The sequence below is a fragment of the Marmota marmota genome, unplaced genomic scaffold (assembly GCF_001458135.2).
Source record: "Marmota marmota marmota unplaced genomic scaffold, marMar, whole genome shotgun sequence".
Lineage (NCBI taxonomy): Eukaryota > Metazoa > Chordata > Mammalia > Rodentia > Sciuridae > Marmota > Marmota marmota.
Window position 1 is genome coordinate 8,798,669 of NW_026000019.1, and position 12,010 is coordinate 8,810,678.

Here is a 12,010-nt window from a genome sequence, read left to right on the forward strand (position 1 = left end):
GACCCTGGGTTCGATCCTCAGTACCAAATAAATAAATAAAACAAAGGAACTGTGTCCAACTACAACTAAAAAATAAAAATATTTAAAAAACAGGACATTTTAATCTGATCATTTTAATCAGTTGACTATAGTAGACTTGCACATAGATAAACACAGAAAACGGGTAAAAGCAGAACTGATTCAATAGAAATAGGAGAAAAGCCTACCTTCAGTGACCCAAGACCCACCCCAAAGAAGCCCCAGGAGCACAGGTTAAACCACTTAGCTGCATAATGAAAGAAGAATAGTATAACTTTAAAAGGAGCTGGTTCATTTCCTTGATAATGGCACAAGGACAATACATTCATTTCCTAATTATTCTATCAGGTAGGGAATCATAAACTGTGAATGTTTCTTTATAGTGTCATTAGCATCACTCAGTCCACAGATGAAGAAATCAATGAATACCTGGAAAGTCTATTATGGTCAATTCAGCCAGCCAAATAAGTTTCTGTACCCTTTAAAATAACACTTAAATACCAATCTTCTAAAACAAAATAAACGTCAACTTCAAGAAAAGTTAGTAAGTCTGGAAAACCTTCAAATAGGAAAGGAATGGTTTTCCATTGGGATGCTAGGTTTTTGTACATCTGTTCAGGCTAGAAATTTCCAAAAGAGTAAGTTCTCTTATGGAATTCTGAACTTCAACTTCCAGACCCCATCTAAAACAAGAGGTACAAAACCTGAGTGAACTAAGAAAATACTAGAAGAGTTTTCTAAATATTTTTGAAGCTGCAATAATATTCAGAGTAAGTTTTGGTGAGTAAAAATTGGTTATTTTATAAAAACTAGGCATTTCTATATAGTGTACTTTGGAAACATCATCTGGAAATGAACCACTTGTTTTAATTTTGCAGACTGAATTTGTAAATGATATTTGTCTACATTCATGTATTTGGTACTATGTCTCACTCAACATTTCTGGTAAAAATGGGGAAAACTTTAAAAACAAAACAAAATTCTAAGAAGCCAGGATCAGAATATTCTTGTGACATTCCTCCCACTATAAAATATTTTAAATTCAAGACAGGTTATCTATTTCTTACAGAAAGATTTAAAAAGCAAATTAAACTTATTAGCAAATCAAATTGATTCTTTGGCCTGATCTTTCCCTCTTCATAATTTTCTCATAACCATACTCAGCAAGATAGTATTATTTCATGTAAAAAAGAATAAAGTATTAGACATTGTTAGTTGATCCACTTTCTCCACTACGACAGATAGTTAATAAGCCTATAACTGCCAAAAAAAAAAATCCTTTTTTGTCATATATCCATTGCCTCACATACAGTAAATCTGTGTAGCTGTGTAGCTAACATCTAATAGCTTTGTGATATCTGTACCTAATTACCTTTTTTTCATTCCTAGCCCTATTTATTTTTTTTAAATATTTTTTTTAGCTTTAGGTGGACAGAATATCTTTATTTTTATGTGGTTCTGAGGATCAAACCCAGTGCCTCATACATGCTATGTGAGCACTCTACCACTGAGCCGCAACGCCAGCCCCCTAGCCCTATTTATTATTTATTTTTATTTTGTGACAAGATCTCGCTAAGTTGCTCAGGTCCTTGCTAAATTTCCAAGACTGGTCTCTAAGTTATGATCCTCCTGTTTCAGTCTCTGAGTCCCTGGGATTATAGGCAGGAGCCACCACACCAGGGTATGTGGCTAATTACATTCCTAAACTACAGTCTCTAGTGTTGTTTATCATGTTAGAAAAATAAAGAATCCCTGAGCAGAGAAAAAAACTAACCTCAAATGCACAGTCTTAACAACTAAATGTGTGTCCAAAGAAAACAATGTCATCTTATGGACAGGCAGATTCAAATAAAGAAAGGGTCCAGAAAGGCCTCCATGATTCCATCAAAGAAAGTTCCAGATCACTGGCAGAAACGAATCATGGAGAACTTTGGACCTGAATTCTCAGTCATCTGTGGCCTAGACTCATCATCCCAGCTTACACTGGATAAACTATTCTTGGGTACAGACCTTCCTGTGCACAATAAGCTATGAGCATGACAATTCTTTCTTCCTCCGTTTGTCATAAAAACTAATACATAAATTTTATTCCAGATTCTGCTGATCCAAATCTCAACTTCATTGTTATATTTCTTCAATCATCATTCAACAAATATTATCTATAAATTTACTATATGCCTGGCACTCTGATACTCAGTAGAAATATATCAAATTAAAGAGTTTTTTTTTTTAGCTATTGTAGAGTTTATAGAAATAGTACAGAAACAATTATACTATAATATCAAGAGAAAGTATTTATAAGAGGCTAGCCAAGGCTGGGAAATATGCATTTAGGAAAAGCAGCAAAGGAGGAGAACATCATCTAATGGATGCTCAGGGCAAGAGGGTTTCAAGAAAACAAAAAGGGTCCAGGATGTCACACTTTGCAGAGGAAAATAAAGGCTGAGGCAACGATCATGGGAATACATGATAATATAGTTCTACTGCTGACAAGTTTTACTTCTGAGACAACAATTTCACTTCTGAGACAGTCAAAGATCACAGAATACATAAACATGGCAGGACAAAGGAAGAAATCACTACTCAAGTCTGGTGAGGCAGAGAAGGCCTATGCCCAAGGACAAGGCAAAACAGACAGTGGAGTTTGGTTCATGGTTTTGCTCTTGGACAGGGGAGACTTGATCTCCTCCTCGTATATTCCAAAACGCAGGTCCTGAGACACCATATCTATGTCTGGGTCACAGTGCAGAGCCTGTCCGTGACCCTCTTCCATTAGCCTGTGGGGTGCTGTACAGTCTCATTTTTAGTGGAAATGCTTTCAGTATTTTTTTTTCAGCTTAACCATAATATATATTCGTTATTCTAAATATTATAAAAACCAAAATCATGGAATTTGCAGGGAAATGGATGGCACTAGAGCAGATTATGCTTAGTGAAGCTAGCCAATCCCTAAAAAACAAATACCAAATGTCTTCTTTGATATAATGAGAGCAACTAAGAACAGAGCAGGGAGGAAGAGCAGGAAGAAAAGATTAACATTAAACAGATACATGAGGTGGGAGGGAAAGGGAGAGAAAAGGGAAATTGCATGGAAATAGAGGGAGACCCTCATTGTTATACAAAATTACATATAAGAGGTTGTGAGGGGAATGGGAAAATAAACAAGGAGAGAAATGAATTACAGTGGATGGGGTAGAGAGAGAAGATGGGAGGGGAGGGAGGGGGGATAGTAGAGGATAGGAAAGGTAGCAGAATACAACAGTTACTAATAGGGCATTATGTAAAAATGTGGATGTGTAACCGATGTGATTCTGCAATCTGTATTTGGGGTAAAATTGGGAGTTCATAACCAACTCGAATCTAATGTATGAAATATGATATGTCGAAGAGCTTTATAATGTTTTGAACAACCAATAAAAAAAATAAATTAAAAAAATAAATATTATAAAAACTACAAGTAGTATTAAAATTATCTATAATCACACTACTGTCATTGTCAACATATTTGGGTATAATCTATCCATTTCTTCCCATGAAATATGCATATATAAGGGGGCAGGGACGTAGCTCCATGATACAGCACTTGCTTAGAATGCATGAAGTCCTCTTTTGTTCCCTAGCATCATGGGGGGGGAAAAAAGGAAAAAAAAAAACATGCATACAAACATGTAAATACCTATATTTTTAAAACTGCAATATTACCAAACAATTTTAATAAACATTACTTGAATTAAATAGAAATTTAATTACTTATTTACATTATTAATTATTTATTAATCATTAAATGTTTTAGTCATTATCATGTTATTGAGTTAATTTAACACATTAAAATTATTTAAATGAATGTGGTCAAATTATCACAAATGTATTCACTAGGATTCCTAAAGACTTTCTTTCTCACAGAAGATACTGATATATGAACTGTAACAGTTTCACCATCCCATATTTCTGAGTTCGTTAAAAAAAAAACAAAAGGTTGATTAAATAACCCAACAATATTTTAAGGCAAATCAAATATTCATGTCTATTTAAAATCACAACTGAGAATTACTGAAAGACTTTTTTTTCCTTCCTCATTCAGTCACTCACACCAAAGCTATTTAAATTATATGGTATATCACTTTAAAGTGCATTTTTCTTCAGGGGCCTTTCACAAGGAAGAGAAAAAAGTTGTAAATTTTGTCAGGAAGCCAAATCATATCCAAAATGTTACAAGAGAGCTCTGAAGACTAGCTCACACTCTCTCTCAAGAGATTTTGCATTTATAACACTATTGCAGTCAGTTCATGTTAGGAATGCATAAGGAACCTGGAAGGTATATGAAGCAGGACTTGTTTTCCTGTATTTACCCTGGTTCATAGAAAATTTCTCAAAAAAATTCCCTTACTTTGACTCCGTAACCCTTTCTTCTGCTCTTTGTTGTTGAAAAATGAGAAGGAAAAATCGGATTTTCCCAGATTAATATTTTTATTTACATTTAACCAAATGCAAACAATGCTAAATCATGCCATATGCTGGGTAATTACTTGGCATTTGCAATTTAATATCTTCATGGAATTACTTAACTTCATTACTTAAGCCTACTGTTTTGAGTGGTCTGTTCTTTGTATCATACTGAAAAATAAGATCCTGAGTTTTCATCATTCTTTGTATATAAAATTCTTTATCTCTTTCTTAACAATATGCATGTTTTTCCCAAGGCTTTAAGCTATGTTTAATTGATAGAATTATTTCCAAAGATACTAACCAAGAATTTTCCTTCTACCTCATAATATTTATCTACTGTGTTCAGTAAAAAAAGCTATCACTTTTTTTTTTTTTTAGATAAGTATAACTATGTAATGGGGTTCCTGGAAAAGTAGTTACGAAAATTTTAAAATTATATAAGATCTACATGGAGAAATTAATAAGAGAAATTAATAAGAGCCAAGTTATCTAATTATCATCATGAAACAAAAAACTACTAACATATTCCGCCCTCAGTTACATAAATATAAAAGCATCAGGCACTTCTCATTCTGGAGAATTTTTTTTTTTCTCTTCTGTGACAGACAAAACTGTCCTTTAACATCCAAGGTATTCAAATCTCTTGTTGAGATGGCCCTGTTGGTCGAGATTTTCAGAGCCTTTTGGTAAACAAGAGACTGAGACTCTAAAATTCTTCCAAAATTTCAAATCTATGTTTTTCAAAATATTTTGGACATGATCTCACTTATTTTTCATACACAATAAATCTTGCTGTGTCTTTGTAACTCCTACTTTAGAGGATTGAAATATAATTGTTTTTTCCCCATCAAGACAATGTCTTTATTCCCCCATAATATCACATCAAAATGACCATCACTTATACTGCTTAGCATTTAAAAAAAATTACAGAATATTTTTAGTATTAACAAGCACAAAGTTCTACTAGATTGCAATTTCAGTATGCTTAATGCTAGCTAAACTAGTAGTTTACCAGGACACTTGAAAATGGTGTAAGCCTTTCCTATATATCACAGATATTCAGCATCTCTGACTCCTTTGAGAGTGGTACTTTCCCCTTAAAAACCACTTATAAATAGATAGTAAAAGAGGGATTATATGAACCTCTTGTCAATAAACAGAAATCAAGAACCAAAAAAAAAACCATTACACTGGAGGTTGAAGGTATGTCAGCTCTACCAAAGAAAGATTCTTCATCCCTTAATTTGCATTTTTTAAAATTATATTTCACATCCTTCTCTTTGTGAACCCACCTAGCTCAGACCTTTCCTGCCACCCCATCAAGGTTCTTGTACTCATTAAGGACTCTAGAAAGTTAGTGGACTCCTTGGGTTATAGCTCAAATGGACAGGCCTCTCACACAAGGCAGGGGCTTGGCCCATCAGTTCTGGGTGACAGCTTTTTGCAGCCAGGGTCATTCTCCATATGCCCCTCTTTGTCTCTGCCAGTTATCTTTGTAGCTCCAGCCCAGATCCCTCCATTTTTAGGAATATCTGGCCTAGACCTAAAAAGTTCCCTCTTAACACTCTTTTTTTATTAGTGCATTATGTACATATAAGTTATGTAATATATAATATATAAAATATAATATATAATTGCTTTCTTATTTGAAATCCTCATTAAATACAATGTTTTTTTAAACATCCAATATGTAATCTCTTAAATGTGATAGTTTTTCAATTTTTTTAATCAATTCCTAAAAAATCATTGGTACTCTGATGTAAAAATATAGATACTGTGGGGGGCACTTATTATTCTATCATAGACATGTGCTTTCTCGAAACAAAAGTTTGAAAAGAAATGTTTTAAAATTCAATGTACAAAACATGCAAGGAACTATCCAAACTGTTAAAGGCTGTGTAAAATTGGTTCCTTGGAATTTTATTCGTCTCAGCATGGCTGATTTTCTTCATGTTTCCTTGTTTTCCTTTGCAACTTTTTAAGAGATGATGGCCAGTGATTTCAGTGGCTAGCTAGTTGTTTTGGTTTTAAATAGCAAGCATTTGGGACATTGTTCTGTCAATTCGAATATTTAGTTTCCTCCACATTCTACACCGGTAGAATGGCAAATTTCTTTCAAACCAGTGTGGATTTTGAATGAGGTTGACACAGTAACTTTTTGGTCATTTAGGACTCTTGCAAACTGAGAATTAGCCATGCCTGCAATTGATTCAGTTAGCTTGACATCTCATAGTAAACTGATATTTTATCTCCTAATCAAAACAGTCAGCTAAATAAGCAGATTTATCTTTTTTCCTGGTTTTTTTTTTTTTTTTTTTTTGGTCGTGTTGAAAACATGCAACTTATTGAACAGTGTCTACCCTTAAATAACATTTCTTTTCTATGAAATATTCCTTCAGGCATTTCTATAAATTTCTCTCCCCTTAGTGACAACTCTTATATCTGATTTTTTTATTGTACTTTAGAAAGAAGCTTTAATGAGGGGTATTCATTGTATTTTCTTTTGATGTTAGGGTTCAAATATCCTGACTATCTTATGAAGGATCATCAGGATAACACCTCGATATTGAAATTTACATTTCGTAGGCCATGAGTTCCACTGTGTAGCAGCGATGACCCCACTACACATTATAGAATGTTTTGCTGCAGCTTATAGCTAGAGCTTCAACAGCCTCCAAAGTCAATACACACAACCATGAAACAGAAGATACACACTTATTTTGCAAGATTTACCCCTTTAAATCGTATTCCCCATCTCCCATCCCCTTTGGTCCCACTGCTGCTGTTGTACACTGACAGAGCTCTGCTTGAATTCGGGTATATTTTGCCTAAATGGGGTCCTGTTGAGAACAGTCATCATCTTCCACCCCACCCTACCCCCACATTTGTGAGGAACATTTTGTACTACATACCCTTTAAATATCATGAAAAAAAAATTGTTCATATGCTCAGAAGTCTATGGCCAACAGATAATATTTTAAACAATAATGACTTTTTTTTTAACCTGAACAAAGGGAAACAGAAAGTACACATGGCTTCATTTAACTGTAAGTGACCAATAAAGCACTCCCAGGTGCCTGGGAGTGAAAGGGTAATTATGTGACTGGAACATTAGCATTCCTAGCCACACACTTGGAGGATAACATGCCCATCTTAGCCCAACAATAGAGAAAGAAAAGCATTCCACTATAACTAAGGTGCATATATTTTTTTTTATATACATTTGGGGATGTCTGAGCTCTGAGCTTATTGTAATGTATGAGCTCTGAGCTTTCCACTTCATTTTCAACAGGCAAATTCAAAGAAGGGATACGTGGAAATATTTACACACTGTTTCCCATACATTTCCTGTGGCTTTCTAGAATATTAGAGTTGTCTCCAATACATTTTCAAGTTTCAGAGGAAACACCCGTTTCTACTTATGTTCAAGGTCAGCAGCAAGGTTATGTTTTTGAAATCATGTCTGCAGTGAAACTTGGAATGGGGGAAAGCAGCAGATACCTCATTTCACATCACTAATTGTTCAAAACCCTGAATGATTCTCATCATTAAGCCCATATGCAGGGAGCTCTTGGTCTGAATTCTAGTCAAACATGGCTGTTGGCCAAAGTATTTGCAGGAAGGGGCTGTGCCAAATTCATACTCCAACAAAGTTTATAGTTTTTCTAATATCAGTACTTAACTCAGGAAAAATGAGTGCAAAACTAGCAAGAGAAATAAGTCCAGTCATCTCTAATCTGTGAGGCTTCCTGTTGCCAGGTCACTGAATTTTTCACAGATTGTCACTTTGTCTTCCTGGTTCTTTGTTACTTCCTCCAATAGCAGTTAGTATTTACTGATATGTCTTCAAACCAACAACCCTACCACTCTCCTATTCTAGAGATAAAGAAACGGAGTCACAGGAAATTATGTAACTTGTCTAAGGTCATACAACTAGGATATGAGCCATGGTCCCAGAGCCTGAAGTCAACTCCTACACAGTACTGTTTATACTGGTTTGTTGTTGTTTTTCCCCATAGATTTGTTGTCTACCCTTTTCCATCTGGCTTTGGGCCTTGGGATGCTAACTTCTGTGGACTGCCTCTATAGGGCCCCAGACTTCTGGCTTCTAGTTAGATTTGGGGAAATGGAAGGTACCAGAAAAATGGTACCTGTTGGGTGTGCATACCCTTGAATCCATCCTGACAAGGCTTCAGTTTGCCTACAAGGCCACAGTTCTTAGTGAGCCCTCAGCCTGGGTCTCACTGAGTGCCCTAGGAGCTGTCTCCTCCTCCCCTCCAGACTTAGGGGACATATGGGTGGATCTATTGTTGCTGGATTTGGAGCTTCCTCAGTTCTGCCTAGATGGTGGCATGTTATCGTTTATTAAATGTTCTTTTGTCCCTTTGAGTGAGCCATTTGTTTTCGGTGGGGCAATTCCTGGGACCCTGAGTCTGTAATGGACACATCTACTGGGATGTTAACATTTAACAGAATGGAACAGCTCCACCAGGCTGGGATGTCAAGGAAGACCTTTCCTGGGGTCTGAAGGGACTGTTGGAGGACATGAGTTCTGGAGGTGGGGTGAGAGGATGAGGAAACTCAGGACAAATTAACAATGGATCTTTCATGTTAGCTTCTTTGACAAAAAGATAGAGGATCTCTAACTTTTGGGATTTCAAATTTGGACTTTTTCTTATAATAAAAGAAGAATTAATTGGATCAACTAATAATTACTCCGTTTTCAAACAAAGAGGAAAGTAGTACTGTCATGATTTAGTTCTAGTTCTGTCTTCAAAGGTGAAGTAAGTTACCTCCTTGGGATGAGTTTCTACTTGTGTTTCCAAAATGTAATATCATACAGTGATTTATAGACCACTGATGCTGAGCCAAGTAATTTCTTCACTTTGATTTTCCTTTTATGTTAAATGAAGATGAAAGATACCTAGGATCTTCTACTTAATCATGGTTTAGAGAACAATAACTTCAAGTTAGCTCAAGAGAGAGCTGATACAAAATATACCCAACTAGGTGAGGAAATTGATGAACTAGATTAAGAGGGTAAATCATAGCACTCCATAGTTTCCTTTTTAGAAAGAGCACATAAAAAATTTCTCTCAAGTCAAATGTAGGGACTCGGCGCATGTGTGGCGTCGTCGCAGTTCTTGGAGCTATTAAATGTAGATATCCTTAGAGCATTTATTTTCCTTAGAATTTGTAATGTTTACATAATAAAAGAATCCAGAACATTGAGAAAAAAGAAATGACTAACATGCCAAATTCTCCCTCTTAACAAAATCTTGCACACTGGTGGCTTTCTTTGAAGAACATTTCTTCTCCACAGTTCCAATAAGCCTTCATAATACCTTTTCTCATCAACAGGAAAAGAGAAAATTGCCCAGCTCTTTCTGGATTATCCCACTCAGATGTATTTCCCAGCTACCACTGGACTTCTGTTTTCTAACAAACATGTAACATTTTACAGATTATTCACATGTTTGTAAAATGGTAAAACATTGTAACACTCTAACAAAATTTCCCCCACTTTAAAAGCAAACTTGCAATACCCCCAGGATTATAAAGCAACTTAACATTTATTGGGTACTTAACCCTGTATCAGATCTCCTATGGAACATTTTACATGCATTATCTCATTTAATGTTATCATTTCTAAAATGGAAATTCTACCATCTCCATTTCACAAGCAAGAAAACTGGGGCTCACAGAGCAGATGTCACACAAAAATGCAGAGATTTATCATTTAGGATTCGTTTACCTTTAGGTAACTGAATACTCAATTCTAATTGGCCTGTGCAATATTGTTCCCTTAACTAGAGGCTTACCATTAGGAGTGAGTGATGACTTAATCCAGAGACTGGATTTTTCTTAACTCCTCACTCTTCCTTGTATTTGTTCTATTCTCAAAATTATCTCAAGTTGCTTGCATCAGATTGGGGATTCACACCCATGGGGGACAACATCTAAAAAAAGAGAATTTCTCCAGGACACCCTAGCTAAATTCCCATTGAGTCTCATCAGCCCAAAGTAAATGAGACATCCTTTCTTACATCATTTAGCAAGCGCTTGGAATTGCTATGGTTGGCAAATAGATCAAGACCCATCTGCACTGGTATTAAACTCGGTTTTATAAAAATAGACTATTTTAGCAATGATCTTCTCTAACCCTATTTTTCCAAAATTAAATTGACAGATCAGAACATCATTTGATGATGCACGAGAGAAACACTTACCAGTGGGTTAACTACACCTATAAAATTTTCTGTACCAAAACTTTATAAATTATTATTCTTGTAAGTTATATGGCAATTGTCAGAATTGTGAACATCTACTAGATCTATAAAATTATTCATGAGACCATTTATCTAATAAATAAAGTGTGTGCCTCTATAAAGCTTAGCATTTTCCCAGTTGAAGACAATATTTTTAATTTTTAGTGACACAATTTTTCCTGGGTGTGTATAAATAAGTGGAATCACAGTTACAGGACACATGGTTTTTTTTTTCCCTTTTCTTTGGGACCCATCTACTAATAAAGTCCTATAGTTCTCCTCACAATTTCACCTAACTTCTTCCAATCTCAATGTTGTGTCTGACCTCTCATCAACTGGTCCAAGCAACTGTTCTTTCAAAAGCCCTAGGTGTTGGCCATGAGTCTTTTTACCTCTTCTCCAATACTGTCTGCTAAAAACCATCGTGTCCACTGGACATGATATCTGCTGGTTCCAACACCCCATCTGTCTCCAGTGAACATTATTGTCACTTTCAATCCAGAACCTCACCAAACCCTAAGGGTTGTAACTCAAAATTTCTTATGTCCCACTTCCTGCTGGTGATCCTGACTATACCCCAGGGTCTTACAGAATTTAAAGCTTAAAAACTCTGACCAGCAACCTTTCCTTCATTTGTTTAAGCAAGATATAGGTGACGACACATAAAACCCAATCCCTGAGAGTCCTGAAATCTTTTCTGGTATCTTCTCAGGTTTCCAAATCCTCATTCAAAAATGTATGCATACTAACTGCTAAAGGGACCCCTTGTAGTCATTAGACCTGCCCAGGCATTTCTGAGTCACTAAAGGGGACATAACATGGACTCAAACCATAAATCTCTCAAAAGCTGTTTCTTCCAAGAAAACTCTTTTTAGATTAAAGTAACTCTCTAGGCTTATATACTTCAATATTTGGGGGAAAAATGTTTTTGTTAAACTGTTGGCTCTAGGAATTTGTAAGTCCTTAACATTGGAAAGACATTATAGGTTTTATTGCAAGGACACTATAAATTTTATTATCAAACACTTAGATTCTATTAGTTCCACTATGATGTAATAAGAACTCTTCAACTATAAGAGAACTCCATTTCATTCAAGACACAAGGGAATCTGTCATGAAATTAATAGACCTTGTAAAGATAGAGTCACTGCATCAATTAAATGTGAATTGTGTCCATTTAAAACTTTATCTTTGTACTGGTATGTTCCTGGAAACTTTAATGGGAGCCAAATAAATAAATTAACAGGCAAATAAAATATTATTATCATGAGCGAGGC

The 12,010-nt window shown here is 35.4% G+C and overlaps 1 protein-coding gene across 3 annotated transcripts in view; it reads right to left on the reverse strand.

Moving 5' to 3' along the window:
- The window catches only part of Hmcn1 (hemicentin 1), a 381,331-nt gene that overhangs the window by 260,147 nt on the left and 109,174 nt on the right, over positions 1-12,010 (reverse strand). The window lies entirely within an intron of this gene.